Here is a 16,069-nt window from a genome sequence, read left to right as displayed (position 1 = left end):
GTAAGTCTGCAGGGGTTGCCATCCTGATTAGGGGAAGCGTATTTACTGTTGACTCTGTCCAGGAGCTCGCCTGCGGCCGCTTGTTGGTCGTAGACGGTTCCTGGGCAGGAGAGCCGATTAGGCTCATCAACGTGTACGCTCCCCCTATGAAGGCTGAGCGCCTGGAACTATTCCAGACCCTGCGGACCCAGCTCGCCACCACTAGGGCAGTGGTGATGGCCGGGGACTTCAACTGCCCCATCGAAGAGGATGGACGAAGTTCCGGCACTTCAATCAAACTGGATGTCAGTTCCAAACTGCTTATCGAGATGGTAACCGAAGCATCCTTGCAGGACGTTGTGGGCTCCATGGGGATTGGCTCTGTGAACTATTCATGGAGCCGACCCGATGGCTCACTTCGTTCTCGGATTGACTTTGTGTTCACCTCCCGGGCAGTCAAGCAGCATGGGCACTCCATGGTCCCCTGCTTCTTCTCTGACCACAGGGCCATTCTCTTCCAGGGTGCCATCGGCCACGGTTTTCCTCCCGGCCCTGGCTCCTGGAGGCTGAATTGTGCCCTGCTGGAAAGAGAGGAGGTACTGGCGGAACTTAGAGACGCCTATATTGTTTGGAGGAATGATAAAGTTTTCTTTGACAAAACCTGTGACTGGTGGGAATATGTTAAAGTTGAATTTCGTTGTTTCTTTCAGGCAAAAAGTCGTCAACAGGCGTGTGAGAGGAAGAGAGACTTCAGAGAGATGCAGCGTCAGCTGCGATCCCTGCAAGACCTCCTTCAATGCGGCTGGGACGTCAGGAAGGAGCTGGAGGAAGCCAAAAAGGGCCTGAAAAGGCACTTTGAGGAGGAATCCAAGCGAATTGTCTTTCGTTCCAAGGTGGAGAACCTGGAGAAGGGTGAGAAATGTAACTCGTTCTTTTTCAGGAAACTCCATGCCGGCCACACGCCCCTGAAGGAACTTCGAGATGAGACCGGAAACATGCATTCTGGGAAGAAGGAGGTGATGGGAGTCGTCACAGACTACTACCGAAGCCTCTACTCCCGGAAAACCACTGACCCCGAAGCCGCCGATAAATTCCTGTCAGGTATCACTAATCATCTTGATCCTGCAGGTACGGAGGCTATGGATGTACCCCTGACGGTGGAGGAACTGCTCTCTGCCGCTAAATCCTTCAGACCCGGCAGGACCCCGGGCAGTGATGGTCTCCCAGCAGAGCTCTATGTAGCGCTGGGGGACTTGATCAGTCCGGACCTGCTGGAGCTCTATGAGGAGATGGTGGTGGAGGGTAGAATGCCACCGTCCTTGAGAGAAGGCATGATCACGATCTTGTATAAGCGGAAAGGGGAGAGATGTGACCTGAAAAACTGGCGTCCCATCTCTCTCCTGAACGTGGACTACAAGATCCTCGCCAAAGTATTGGCCAACAGACTGAAGGTTGTCATCGGACAGATCATCGGATCGGACCAAACCTGCGGCATTCCTGGCCGTAGGGTGGCCGACAGTCTTGCCCTGGTGAGGGACACGGTGCATTACATGCAAAGCCGCCGTACACACGCGGCCCTGGTCAGTCTGGATCAGGAGAAGGCTTTTGACCGGGTCTCTCACGAATTCATGGGTAAGGCTCTGCGTAGGCTGCGGCTTGGCAGGTTGTTCTGTTTGTATGTTAACCTGATGTATTGCGACATTTACAGCTCGGTGCTGGTGAACGGCTGGAAGACTGACCCCTTTCCTGTATCGTCGGGGGTTAGACAAGGCTGTCCTCTTTCACCTCTCCTTTTTGTTTGTGTTATAGAGCTCTTCGCAGAGGCTATCCGGCAGAATGGAGAGATCAGAGGGATCACCGCACCAGGTCCAGGACACTTCGAGGTCAAATGCTCGCTGTACATGGACGACGTGACCGTCTTCTGCGCTGACCAGAGTTCGGTGACTGCACTCGTCCAGACCTGTGAGGAGTTCGGACGCGCTTCAGGGGCAAAAGTCAACTGCGGGAAGTCGGAAGCCATGCTCTTCGGAAAGTGGTACCTGCCTTCTCCTGCCTCCTTCCCGTTTACTATCAAGCCGGACTTCATCAAAATTCTGGGAGTCTGGTTCGGTAAGGAAGGTGCAGCCCTAAAGTCGTGGGAAGAACGCTTGGCCAAAGTCAACCAAAGGATCGGACTGTGGAGCCTCAGACAACTCACTATTGAGGGCAAAGCAATGGTCCTGCGTAACGAAGTCTTGCCTGTGCTACAATACACTGCACAGGCATGGCCCCCTCTTGCCACCGTCTCGAGGGCCATTACCAGGACTGTGTTTCGCTTCATCTGGGGCTCGAAAATGGACAGAGTAAAGCGGACTGTTATGTACAAGGAGCCCCGCAAAGGTGGGAAGGGTATACCCGACATTCCCACTCTGCTGCGGATCGCTTTTGTATGTGACTGTGTTCGTAGGACTCTGAGGACAGCAAACGGCTCTGCGGGCAAGGCCATGTCCCGCTACTTCCTCCTTCCCCTCTGGCGAGGTTTTGGCTGGGACAAGTGGGACAGCTCCTTCCCTTACAACTGGCACGCTCCCTGGTTCTACGGAGATGTCGTCCGGTTCGTGAGGGAGCATCAACTGGAGGGTCTTAAGCCCGACTTGTGGAAACCTAAGACGATCCACAAGCACATCAGAGCAAAGGACTCACTGGAGTCTGTTCCAGGGCTTCATGCCGACACGTTGGAGACTGTTTGGACTAACGTGTCATCTGGCAGGTTGACCAACGGGCACAAGGACATTTCATGGATGGCCATCCAGGGAGGACTGCCTCTTAGGTCATTCATGCATGCCCGCAACCTGTGCAAGACCCGGTACTGCCCCAGGTGCCCCTTCACGGAGGAAACATCTTTGCACATTTTCTGGCAGTGCCCCTTTGCACAGGGTCTGTTGAAAGCCTTGGAACATGAACTCAAGGACTCAGTACCCAGGAACAGACTGTCGTACCGCTCGGTACTTTATGGACTATTTCCTGGGAATACCACGGATGGAGCAATCCAGGAAGCCTGGCGCCTTATGAACTGCTTTAAGGACGCTATATGGTTTGCCAGGAACCGTCTGATTTTGCGGAGAGAGAGTGTGTCCGTCCAGGACTGCCGCAGGCTGATCCACAGCCTGCTCAGAGACTATTCCACCTGGGACAGCCCGGACGTCGATGAGGAAGAGGACTGATACTCCCCTTCCCCCCACTCTCCCTTCTTGTGTGTTGTCTTTCAATAAAGCTTCGGGCCTGTGATTTCCCCCTTCCCTATCCCCTCCTACCCACTCCCCTATCCCATCACTTGTCTGTAATGCTTTGTTGTTTGGCTTTAGTGAATGCAAGAATGTTAGTGTAGCATGTGGTGTAATGTATAGCATAGGCTAGCCTGTACTGTGTATTATACTGTCATGTTATGTTTGACGACTGTTATTATTTATTATTTGCTGCTTCATGGCTTGCGCTGCGTCGCAGTAATGTTTGTATGATGACGATTGATTGTCAATAAAGCATTTTTCAATCAAAAAAAAAAAAAAATCTGTTCTTATCAGTCCTTGTAAGGATAGATAGCTCGGAGAACCACTGGGGGCTATAAACACTAGCTCAGCGATCCAAGAGCGTTCCAGACGAAGCCGGCGACGAACTGCGGAGAAGAACCAGCGAAGACGACGATCCAGAAGGGAGAAGCCGCCATCGGGGAAGAAGCTCCGGGAGATCGCTGCCGGGAAGAAGAAGGAGAACTTCGGAGAAGAGCCGCTGCTGAAGGGGATCTTCGAAGAAGCTCGGCCGCAGAAGAAGAAGCTCGACGAGGAACCGCTGCGGAAGAAATTTCGTGGAAGAACCTCGGCCAGCAAGGAGAAGATTTGCATAGCTCCGCCCCCTTCGGGAAAGAGCTATCGAAGATCCTCCCCAAGCGACAGGAACAGCTGGAAGAAGCCATGGCCTCAACCAGCAACCCTGCCACCCAGAAGAAGAAGGCTGATGGACCAGGTGAGCCGACCCAGGCCAGGACATCTCCTCCTGAAGCCTCCTCAAGCCAACAGGCCACCAGGAAGCCGAACCAGGCTGCTCCAACCCTGGAGCCCTGGATGAAGCAGACGGTGGCCCTGAAGCTGAAGGAGGTGGACGGGAGAGTGCCGGACATGACGGAAGAAGTGTTCTGCCAGAAGATGCTCCTGGACCAGGGCTTCGCTAAGCCGGAGACCATCAGCATCCAGGCCTTCATGACCGGGATGTTCTTCGTGACCTTCGCTTCGATCAACATCTGCAGAAGGTACTGGGAGATGGTGAAAGCGGCGAGGCCTGAATCCCCTTTCTCTCGCTTTGTGGGCAACTGCCCTGTCCAAAGAGAGGAAAGGCGGGTGACGGTCTCAATGCGGAACCCACACACCCCCGGCAAAGACATCACCACGCTCCTGAAGCGGTTCTGCACAGTGGTGAGGGAACCCACCCACATCCTGAACGGACTCGGCTTCTGGACTGGCAAGTGGTCGGTAATCGTCCGACTGAACAAGGATTCGAGCGCGGAAGACGGCCTCCAGCACCTGCCCCAGTCATTCTCGCTGGGCAACTCCTACGGCCTCATCTATTACCCGGACATGCCGCAGATCTGCAGGAGATGCAGCAAGAAGGGTCATTCGGTGAAGGACTGCAAGGAGGACGCCTGCAAGAACTGCCGGGTAACAGGACACGAGACCAAAGACTGCCCGAAACGGACAATGTGCAACCTCTGCGGACAAGCAGCCCACTCTTACAAGGACTGCCCGAAGAGGGATCGATCCTGGGCAACTGTAGCAGCGAAAGCTCCAGCCAGAGGGAACCCCGCCCCAGCCAGAGCTCCAGCGGCACAGAAGACCGGGAAAAAGAAGGATGGTAAGAAGACGACAGTCCCTCCCCCCCCTCTCCCGGCCCTCCCTCGCCCTACCCTTCCCACCCTCCCCCGCCCGGCCCTCCCCACCCCCCCGTCCCCAACCCCTGTCACCCCCACTGAGGCTCTCACCTTCTCCTACCCACCCATCTCAGTGGTCCTGTCACCTGCACCTCTCCCAACCCAGCCTCCCTTCTCCCCAGCTCCAGCAGCACTAACATCTTCCCCTCCAGCTGCTGGAGTCCTCTCCCTGGAGGATTTTCCCCCTCTTGTCTCCTCAGGTGCCATCCAGAGGAAGAGAAAGGTGAGGGACAGCCCAGCTGCTGAGTCCTCAAAGCGACAAGTCGTGGAAATCTGCGAAGATTCCCTTGCGCAGCAGGAGGAAATGGAGCAGATGGTGGAGGAACTCGTGTCTGAACCTGAGGTCATCGACTTCACAACAGACATCCAGGTGGCTACAATCCTGGAACAATTTTTGTCAGAGGGCCTGCTGGACCTTTCGGACCCGCCAGGCGAGGAGGACCCGCCCGACCGGACTGGTAACTAAGGTGTATCGTTTGCACTAACCTTCTTTATTCTCCCCCATGGCTGCTAAACTTAACATCTTTGGCCTCAATGTGAGGAGTGTTAGAGATAGGACTAGATGTCAGATGGTGCTAACTTTTCTTTCCAAGCAGTCGAGTGATATATTTATGCTGCAGGAATGTACTCTCCCCTCTTCCAGGTCATATCATCACCTGGCCAGGCAGTGGACCCATGGCCCGTCCTACTGGTCTGGTGGGGGCGACTGTAAGTCTGCGGGGGTTGCCATCCTGATTAGGGGAGGCGTATTTACTGTTGACTCTGTCCAGGAGCTCGTCTGCGGCCGCTTGTTGGTCGTAGACGGTTCCTGGGCAGGAGAGCCGATTAGGCTCATCAACGTGTACGCCCCCCCTATGAAGGCTGAGCGCCTGGAACTATTCCAGACCCTGCGGACCCAGCTCGCCACCGCTAGGGCAGTGGTGATGGCCGGGGACTTCAACTGCCCCATCGAAGAGGATGGACGAAGTTCCGGCACTTCAATCAAGCTGGATGTCAGTTCCAAACTGCTTATCGAGATGGTAACCGAAGCATCCTTGCAGGACGTTGTGGGCTCCATGGGGATCGGCTCTGTGAACTATTCATGGAGCCGACCCGATGGCTCACTTCGTTCTCGGATTGACTTTGTGTTCACCTCCCGGGCAGTCAAGCAGCAAGGGCACTCCATGGTCCCCTGCTTCTTCTCTGACCACAGGGCCATTCTCTTCCAGGGTGCCATCGGCCACGGTTTTCCTCCCGGCCCTGGCTCCTGGAAGCTGAATTGTGCCCTGCTGGAAAGAGAAGAGGTACTGGCGGAACTTAGAGACGCCTATATTGTTTGGAGGAATGATAAAGTTTTCTTTGACAAAACCTGTGACTGGTGGGAATATGTTAAAGTTGAATTTCGTTGTTTCTTTCAGGCAAAAAGTCGTCAACAGGCGTGTGAGAGGAAGAGAGACTTCAGAGAGATGCAGCGTCAGCTGCGATCCCTGCAAGACCTCCTTCAATGCGGCTGGGACGTCAGGAAGGAGCTGGAGGAAGCCAAAAAGGGCCTGAAAAGGCACTTTGAGGAGGAATCCAAGCGAATTGTCTTTCGTTCCAAGGTGGAGAACCTGGAGAAGGGTGAGAAATGTAACTCGTTCTTTTTCAGGAAACTCCATGCCGGCCACACGCCCCTGAAGGAACTCCGAGATGAGACCGGAAACATGCATTCTGGGAAGAAGGAGGTGATGGGAGTCGTCACAGACTACTACCGAAGCCTCTACTCCCGGAAAACCACTGACCCCGAAGCCGCCGATAAATTCCTGTCAGGTATCACTAATCATCTTGATCCTGCAGGTACGGAGGCTATGGATGTACCCCTGACGGTGGAGGAACTGCTCTCTGCCGCTAAATCCTTCAGACCCGGCAGGACCCCGGGCAGTGATGGTCTCCCAGCAGAGCTCTATGTAGCGCTGGGGGACTTGATCTGTCCGGACCTGCTGGAGCTCTATGAGGAGATGGTGGTGGAGGGTAGAATGCCACCGTCCTTGAGAGAAGGCATGATCACGATCTTGTATAAACGGAAGGGGGAGAGATGTGACCTGAAAAACTGGCGTCCCATCTCTCTCCTGAACGTGGACTACAAGATCCTCGCCAAAGTATTGACCAACAGACTGAAGGTTGTCATCGGACAGATCATCGGATCGGACCAAACCTGCGGCATTCCTGGCCGTAGGGTGGCCGACAGTCTTGCCCTGGTGAGGGACACGGTGCATTACATGCAAAGCCGCCGTACACACGCGGCCCTGGTCAGTCTGGATCAGGAGAAGGCTTTTGACCGGGTCTCTCACGAATTCATGGGTAAGGCTCTGCGTAGGCTGCGGCTTGGCAGGTTGTTCTGTTTGTATGTTAACCTGATGTATTGCGACATTTACAGCTCGGTGCTGGTGAACGGCTGGAAGACTGACCCCTTTCCTGTATCGTCGGGGGTTAGACAAGGCTGTCCTCTTTCACCTCTCCTTTTTGTTTGTGTTATAGAGCTCTTCGCAGAGGCTATCCGGCAGAATGGAGAGATCAGAGGGATCACCGCACCAGGTCCAGGACACTTCGAGGTCAAATGCTCGCTGTACATGGACGACGTGACCGTCTTCTGCGCTGACCAGAGTTCGGTGACTGCACTCGTCCAGACCTGTGAGGAGTTCGGACGCGCTTCAGGGGCAAAAGTCAACTGCGGGAAGTCGGAAGCCATGCTCTTCGGAAAGTGGTACCTGCCTTCTCCTGCCTCCTTCCCGTTTACTATCAAGCCGGACTTCATCAAAATTCTGGGAGTCTGGTTCGGTAAGGAAGGTGCAGCCCTAAAGTCGTGGGAAGAACGCTTGGCCAAAGTCAACCAAAGGATCGGACTGTGGAGCCTCAGACAACTCACTATTGAGGGCAAAGCAATGGTCCTGCGTAACGAAGTCTTGCCTGTGCTACAATACACTGCACAGGCATGGCCCCCTCTTGCAACGGTCTCGAGGGCCATTACCAGGACTGTGTTTCGCTTCATCTGGGGCTCGAAAATGGACAGAGTAAAGCGGACTGTTATGTACAAGGAGCCCCGCAAAGGTGGGAAGGGTATACCCGACATTCCCACTCTGCTGCGGATCGCTTTTGTATGTGACTGTGTTCGTAGGACTCTGAGGACAGCAAACGGCTCTGCGGGCAAGGCCATGTCCCGCTACTTCCTCCTTCCCCTCTGGCGAGGTTTTGGCTGGGATAAGTGGGACAGCTCCTTCCCTTACAACTGGCACGCTCCCTGGTTCTACGGAGATGTCGTCCGGTTTGTGAGGGAGCATCAACTGGAGGGTCTTAAGCCCGACTTGTGGAAACCTAAGACGATCCACAAGCACATCAGAGCAAAGGACTCACTGGAGTTTGTTCCAGGGCTTCATGCCGACACGTTGGAGACTGTTTGGACTAACGTGTCATCTGGCAGGTTGACCAACGGGCACAAGGACATTTCATGGATGGCCATCCAGGGAGGACTGCCTCTTAGGTCATTCATGCATGCCCGCAACCTGTGCAAGACCCGGTACTGCCCCAGGTGCCCCTTCACGGAGGAAACATCTTTGCACATTTTCTGGCAGTGCCCCTTTGCACAGGGTCTGTTGAAAGCCTTGGAACACGAACTCAAGGACTCAGTTCCCAGGAACAGACTGTCGTACCGCTCGGTACTTTATGGACTATTTCCTGGGAATACCACGGATGGAGCAATCCAGGAAGCCTGGCGCCTTATGAACTGTTTTAAGGACGCTATATGGTTCGCCAGGAATCGTCTGATTTTGCGGAGAGAGAGTGTGTCCGTCCAGGACTGCCGCAGGCTGATCCACAGCCTGCTCAGAGACTATTCCACCTGGGACAGCCCGGACGTCGATGAGGAAGAGGACTGATACTCCCCTTCCCCCCACTCTCCCTTCTTGTGTGTTGTCTTTCAATAAAGCTTCGGGCCTGTGATTTCCCCCTTCCCTATCCCCTCCTACCCACTCCCCTATCCCATCACTTGTCTGTAATGCTTTGTTGTTTGGCGTTAGTGAATGCAAGAATGTTAGTGTAGCATGTGGTGTAATGTATAGCATAGGCTAGCCTGTACTGTGTATTATACTGCCATGTTATGTTTGACGACTGTTATTATTTATTATTTGCTGCTTCATGGCTTGCGCTGCGTCGCAGTAATGTTTGTATGATGACGATTGATTGTCAATAAAGCAATTTTCAATCAAAAAATCTGTTCTTATCAGTTTAATATCTGATACGTCCCCTATCTGGGGACCATATATTAAATGGATTTTTAGAACAGGGAGATGGAAATAGAGCTTGCTCTGTCCACTCCACGCATTGACCTGGTATTGCAGTATTTCCAGGACCGGTGCACCCTTCCCTTATGTGTTGACTAAAATCAGATTCCAAAAGTGCTATTTGTGTTTGCTATTGTTTTTGTCTTTCTGATGGGATCTCCCCTTTTAATCCCATTATTTCAACACCTGTTGGACAATGCATTTGTACAGTCATGTGTGATAATGAGCTCATTTATTAAATGCAATTAATGAATACATTGCCACCTCTTGTTGTGTGTGTGTGTGTGTGTGTGTGTGTCTTCTGTGTTTCTGTGTTTCCGGCATTTCACATTGGAACAGCTCATTCACCTTCCTTGTCTTCTCTCCGCCCTCCCTCCTAGGTAAGTTAAAGAGCTGCACCTGAGCCAGCCACTGATTGATGCAGCACCACAGTCAAATAGTGGAGTGGAGTGGAGTAGGGGAACAGCAAACAGCCATTAAAGCAGCCAGCCGCCTACCCGCCACAATGGACCTACCTGTGTACACTAGATGGATGTGATGGAATGTACTGTCGTCCCTACATTTCAAGAAGAAGTAAGAATTGCAGTTGCAACAAACCCTTGCTTGCCTACAAAGAGAGCAGCAATTTGGATTTGTTACTTTGTTACCTGGAAGAATAACAAACTGTGCAAGGATGGAGGTTGTAGGAGCAAGGAGAAGTTGTCTGTAAAGTTGGTGGATGCTTATTTTCCATTTTGCAGTCCCTTGTCTCCCTCTTGTGGCCTCCTGGAGGCAAATAAATGTGCAAAAAAAAGACAGCCTGGCGGCCGGCTGTTGCAGTGTTGCCCTCTCAGGCAACACTGAGTGACTGACTGAGCCTCACCGTCTTATATAAAGTTCAGACGGAACTTTGCACGTGTCATAGTGGAGCCCTCAGGATTCCAGAGCCAGCTTTCTGACATCATAATGGGGCCTCAGAGATAGATAAAAGCCTGGGCCCAGGCAGTGTTGGTCAGTGCTGCTCAGCAGGCAGCACTGGACTGGATTAAAGCTGATACAAGGTGTGAAGGAACAAGGGGTGGCTGTGGGCATGCACTTGCTGCCGCTGCCAGTGTTTATCTGCATGGCAGGAGGGCATTTGGGCGTTGCCAGGAAGGCGTTTTTATGTAGATTCCTCCTCTTTCAGCACTGCATTGTGGTGCAAGCAAAAGAAGCAAATCCTGTGTAGCTTCCTCTCCGGCCTTTATTCACCTCCCTCCCGCTTAGTAGCTGTAAATGTGTGTGAGCCTGCAGGGCCCCATGGAATTGCCTAGGAGTAGGCTGAATCAATCGCTGCAAGGGGTGAACAGCAGTATGGGACAGGCTCGGGCAAGGCAAGGGCCGCTCGGGTTATCGCTTCTCGGCCTTTTGGCTAAGATCAAGTGTAGTACTTTAGGGTATTGCCTTGTTTCTTGGTCAGGAGGTGCCCTGGTACCCTTTTCCTTGGCCTGGGGGGATCGTTTCTCTTAGGAGAGACTTCACCCCTCTGCTGCTATTGGGGAGGAGGATTAGTCCAGGGCAACGGGGAGCGATCACCTGCCTGGTACTCCGGTACTGAAGGTATTTCTTTGGAGATTGCTGGAATTCTTTTGGAGCAGGATGGAGGAAATTCCCGAACATATGCGAACCAGGAATGCGGTCCGGTTTTTCGTGGAGGAATCTGAGAGGCAAAGGAAGGATTTGGAGTACATCACGAAGGTCCTTTTGTTGGATTTCTTTCAGCTGGAGAGATCGTGCATTTTGGCGGTGATGGACTATCCGAGGAGAGGGTGCTTTGACGTTACCTTCGCTACAGAAGAAATTTATTCAGATTTTTTGGAACGCTTGAAGGAAGGTAAAAGGGACCCAAGACTTGTGGGTGTGAAGGTAACACCACATTTTGTGCCAAACAAGAAGTTGGTGGTCGTAAAGATGTTTTCGCCTTACGTGGAGGAAGAGGACATTAAGTCATTTCTCACTAAGTTTTGTGAGGAGGTGGTGGGAAAGGGGAAAGTGTTTAACCCCTTTGGATTTTGGACTGGGAAATGGAAATTTCTTTGTAAATTTGTGAGAATTGGTGAATCTAGAAACCTATTGTTTCCTCCAGCGCGGTTTAAGATTGGAAGTGCATGTGGAAATTTATTTTTTTTGGGAATGGATATGTTTTGTTTGAATTGTAAAGATTATGGTCATGAGAGAGAAACGTGTGAGAAAGTAATGTGTACAAAATGTCTGCAAGAGGGGCATAAGTATAATGAATGTCAGAAAGGGAAAGTATGTAATATGTGTGGAGAGGAGGGGCACATATTCAAATCATGCCCAAAGAAAAGCAAACGTGAGGTACAAGAGGAAAATAAGAAGATAGTCAAAAGAAAGGAAGCGGAAGTTAGTTTGGAAGAAGGAAAGCTTCAGAAATTGGAAGGAAGTGGGCAAAGTGATGAGAAAAAAAGGAAAAAAGCAGAGAGAAAGAAAAAAAGTGTCATTTCAGAAGAGGAAAGAGCAGAAAGAGACAGGTTACTGGAAGAAGTAGAGCAGTTACGTAGTAAAATTAATTTTGAAAAAATGCGGAGAAGGGTGCGGCTCTGTGTAAGAGAAAATTTACCAGGGTTTCTTGAACGGTATGGTGTGCCAACGTGGTTAGCGTGCATTGTAAACTGTGAATGGGATGGTAATGATTTGCAGGAACATTTAGTGGATATGTTAGGAACTATTGCTGTTAAAAAAGGAATGTTTTTTTGATTTCTTAAAAGGAAAAAAGGAAAGAGGAAAACAAAAGTTAATTATACGTTTTCAGTTTTCATTGTGATGATCTAAGTCTTTTTTATTTTGAATTTTATGATTTTTAAGACGTGATCTGAATGAAAAAAAAAAAAAAAAAAAAAAAAAAAAAAATCTGTTCTTATCAGTTTAATATCTGATACGTCCCCTATCTGGGGACCATATATTAAATGGATTTTTAGAACAGGGAGATGGAAATAGAGCTTGCTCTGTCCACTCCACGCATTGACCTGGTATTGCAGTATTTCCAGGACCGGTGCACCCTTCCCTTATGTGTTGACTAAAATCAGATTCCAAAAGTGCTATTTGTGTTTGCTATTGTTTTTGTCTTTCTGATGGGATCTCCCCTTTTAATCCCATTATTTCAACACCTGTTGGACAATGCATTTGTACAGTCATGTGTGATAATGAGCTCATTTATTAAATGCAATTAATGAATACATTGCCACCTCTTGTTGTGTGTGTGTGTGTGTGTGTGTGTGTCTTCTGTGTTTCTGTGTTTCCGGCATTTCACATTGGAACAGCTCATTCACCTTCCTTGTCTTCTCTCCGCCCTCCCTCCTAGGTAAGTTAAAGAGCTGCACCTGAGCCAGCCACTGATTGATGCAGCACCACAGTCAAATAGTGGAGTGGAGTGGAGTAGGGGAACAGCAAACAGCCATTAAAGCAGCCAGCCGCCTACCCGCCACAATGGACCTACCTGTGTACACTAGATGGATGTGATGGAATGTACTGTCGTCCCTACATTTCAAGAAGAAGTAAGAATTGCAGTTGCAACAAACCCTTGCTTGCCTACAAAGAGAGCAGCAATTTGGATTTGTTACTTTGTTACCTGGAAGAATAACAAACTGTGCAAGGATGGAGGTTGTAGGAGCAAGGAGAAGTTGTCTGTAAAGTTGGTGGATGCTTATTTTCCATTTTGCAGTCCCTTGTCTCCCTCTTGTGGCCTCCTGGAGGCAAATAAATGTGCAAAAAAAAGACAGCCTGGCGGCCGGCTGTTGCAGTGTTGCCCTCTCAGGCAACACTGAGTGACTGACTGAGCCTCACCGTCTTATATAAAGTTCAGACGGAACTTTGCACGTGTCATAGTGGAGCCCTCAGGATTCCAGAGCCAGCTTTCTGACATCATAATGGGGCCTCAGAGATAGATAAAAGCCTGGGCCCAGGCAGTGTTGGTCAGTGCTGCTCAGCAGGCAGCACTGGACTGGATTAAAGCTGATACAAGGTGTGAAGGAACAAGGGGTGGCTGTGGGCATGCACTTGCTGCCGCTGCCAGTGTTTATCTGCATGGCAGGAGGGCATTTGGGCGTTGCCAGGAAGGCGTTTTTATGTAGATTCCTCCTCTTTCAGCACTGCATTGTGGTGCAAGCAAAAGAAGCAAATCCTGTGTAGCTTCCTCTCCGGCCTTTATTCACCTCCCTCCCGCTTAGTAGCTGTAAATGTGTGTGAGCCTGCAGGGCCCCATGGAATTGCCTAGGAGTAGGCTGAATCAATCGCTGCAAGGGGTGAACAGCAGTATGGGACAGGCTCGGGCAAGGCAAGGGCCGCTCGGGTTATCGCTTCTCGGCCTTTTGGCTCAGATCAGGTTTATTGCCTGGTTTGGGCTGGAGGTGCGAGTTTGGAGCGATCCTCCGTTTCCGTTTACGGGAAACTTTTTTTGCTGTGGTTTTGTACCGACAGGTTTATTGTGAAGAATGGCTGCCATCAAGAATACCATCCGGATTGAAGTGCCCCCGAGAGAAGCCAACAAGAACAACGTGAAATTTGTGGTTGCAGATCTTATCGAAAAAAAGGCTGGAGCAGAAAGGCAAGACATCTATGCTGTACAAGACTTTCCAAAAACAGGTGCGTACGATGTCACGTTCCATGAGGATTTTACTTGCCTTAATGTATATGAGTGGCTGAGAAACAACACTGAAGATCCCATGATGCAAGGAGTTAAAGTTACACCATTGTTTGGATTCAATGAAATTAACTTGCTTGTACATGTGTATAACCCTTACACCAAGATTGATCTGCTGGTGGATTTCCTGCTCAAGTACTGTGAGTATGTGAAAGGAGGAGTTGCACAGACCAACATCCTAGGGATTTTTAACTGTAAGTACAGATTTCAAGTCAAGCTGAAACGTGACTTAAACTGTGTTGGGGGTTTTCAACACCCACCGTCAAGTTTCTCTGTCGCAGGGCACCGTGGTTTTCTAAGTTATCCAGGACAGCCAAGGTATTGCAGGAAATGTTTTTCCTTTGGTCACACACAGGTCTTCTGTGATAAATCAGTGTGTTGCAGAAATTGCAAACAAGAAGGCCACACTGCAGGTGAGTGCCCCACCCCAAAATCCTGTGATGCGTGTGGGGGGACTGACCACATGTACAAGTTTTGTCCTGTAGCAGATGCTCAAAGGGCTGCAAATGAGGAAAAAACCAAAGCAGCACAGCAGAGACAGGAGGAGCAAAGAAAGCAAAGACAAATGCAACAGGTAAAGTCTTATGCTAGTGTGGTGAAAGACTCGGGCGGAGCACAGAAGCTGAAAGTAAGTGAGCCACAGATTTTGCAACCAGGTGGGCCCCACCCTTTCTTACCCCTGATGAGGCACTTTGAGGAGCTGTTTGAAGAGGCAGGGGAGGCGGTGCATGAATCAGATCCAACGAATATTCATGAGTTCCCATCAAGCATAGAGACGGTAAAGAGTCAAAGGGAGGGTGGTGGGGATGAATCAGACGAAGATGGCCAAGCATTGTGCGTGCAGAGGAGGGTTTTCAAGAAAAGACGTAGTGAGGAGGGTGAAAACCAAACCCCGCAAGCCGGCTCTTCGTTGCAAACGCTGGAGGAAGACATTGCGGACGTTGTGGATGGTGGTGGAACTTTATAGATAATGTTTTTCCTTTGTTCTGTTTTTTCAGTGTTCTCCATGAGCTAAAAGTTTTTTGGCAATATGGGAGTCAAAATCGCTTCACAAAATGTGAGAGTGTTTAAAACTAAGAATAGAAGAACTGCCATATTAGAGTTTCTTGCACAAGAAAATGCAGTCATATATTGTTTGCAAGAATGTGGTTTGAATGAAGCAATTAGTAGTGATGAATGGGTGCATGGAAGTTCAATTTGGTCATGGAGTGTATCAAATAAAAATGATGGGCTGGGAATTTTAGTTAAGGGAAAAGAAGTGTCTCTTATTAGTTATACAGTTATAGAGGAGGGGAGGTGTATCTTGGCCTTTTTTAGCTATAAAAATGTTAAGTTTTGTATCATTAATGTTTATGCGTCAACGGACAAAGTTGAAAGAAAAAATTTGTTTGATAAAATTAAGTTTTTCGTTCCAGGAGGGCTACCGGTAATATTAGTTGGAGACATGAACTGTGATATTGGTAAAAGTACTGTCGATATTTCAGGGAAAGTATTATTAGAAATAATTAATGATTTTCATTTATCGGACATGCAGAAATTATGCAAAATCGATCCCAGGTTGAATACCTATCATGCAGATAGAGGTAGAATACATAGTTGTTTAGATTATTGTTTTATTTCTCGGAACTTAGTTCCTTTAAGTTACAGTCAACAGCAAGTGGTATTTTCTGACCATGAATTGGTTATATGTGAAGTAGATGTGGATGTAAACAATGTGTCTGGGCGTGGTTTATGGAAATTAAATGTTAAATTGATGGAAAGTGAAGATGTGAGAAAGGAGTATGCTAGAAAGTATGAGAGTTGGTGTAGACAAAAAGGAACTTTCAATAATATAGGTAAATGGTGGGATTGGGTTAAATGGAAAACAAAAATATTTTTTAGGAATCTTGGGTATAAAACTGCTGCAGTTAAAAGAGAGAAGTATGTGAGACTAAATGCACGTCTGAATTTATTGTATAAATTGAGAGAGAGCGGTGCGGAAGTGAATGAAGATATCTTGTGTGTAAGAAGAGAGATTAATGAATATTTGAATGATAGAGGAAAAAGTATTATTTATAGGGCAAAATTAGATAAAATGGAGTTTGATGAGAAGTGTAGCAGGTTTTTTTTCAAAAAAGTCTTTAGTAAAAGACAAAGTATGAATGTGTTGGTTGGAAGAGA

General features: G+C 49.5%; 1 non-coding gene and 2 pseudogenes across 1 annotated transcript; all 3 read left to right on the top strand.

Moving 5' to 3' along the window:
* Positions 1-9,125: 9,125 nt before the first annotated feature.
* Positions 9,126-9,313, top strand: LOC142697802 (U2 spliceosomal RNA). The gene has a single exon (XR_012865552.1). It is a non-coding gene; the product is annotated as a U2 spliceosomal RNA (small nuclear RNA).
* A 1,288-nt stretch (positions 9,314-10,601) lies between these two features.
* On the top strand, positions 10,602-10,712 carry LOC142697845 (U2 spliceosomal RNA; annotated as a pseudogene).
* A 1,351-nt stretch (positions 10,713-12,063) lies between these two features.
* On the top strand, positions 12,064-12,273 carry LOC142697820 (U2 spliceosomal RNA; annotated as a pseudogene).
* The last annotated feature ends 3,796 nt before the right edge of the window (positions 12,274-16,069 follow it).

Source organism: Rhinoderma darwinii, assembly GCF_050947455.1.
Source record: "Rhinoderma darwinii isolate aRhiDar2 chromosome 5 unlocalized genomic scaffold, aRhiDar2.hap1 SUPER_5_unloc_9, whole genome shotgun sequence".
NCBI lineage: Eukaryota > Metazoa > Chordata > Amphibia > Anura > Rhinodermatidae > Rhinoderma > Rhinoderma darwinii.
Note: the sequence above shows the minus strand (reverse complement) of the source record. Positions and strands in the feature narration are given on the sequence as shown.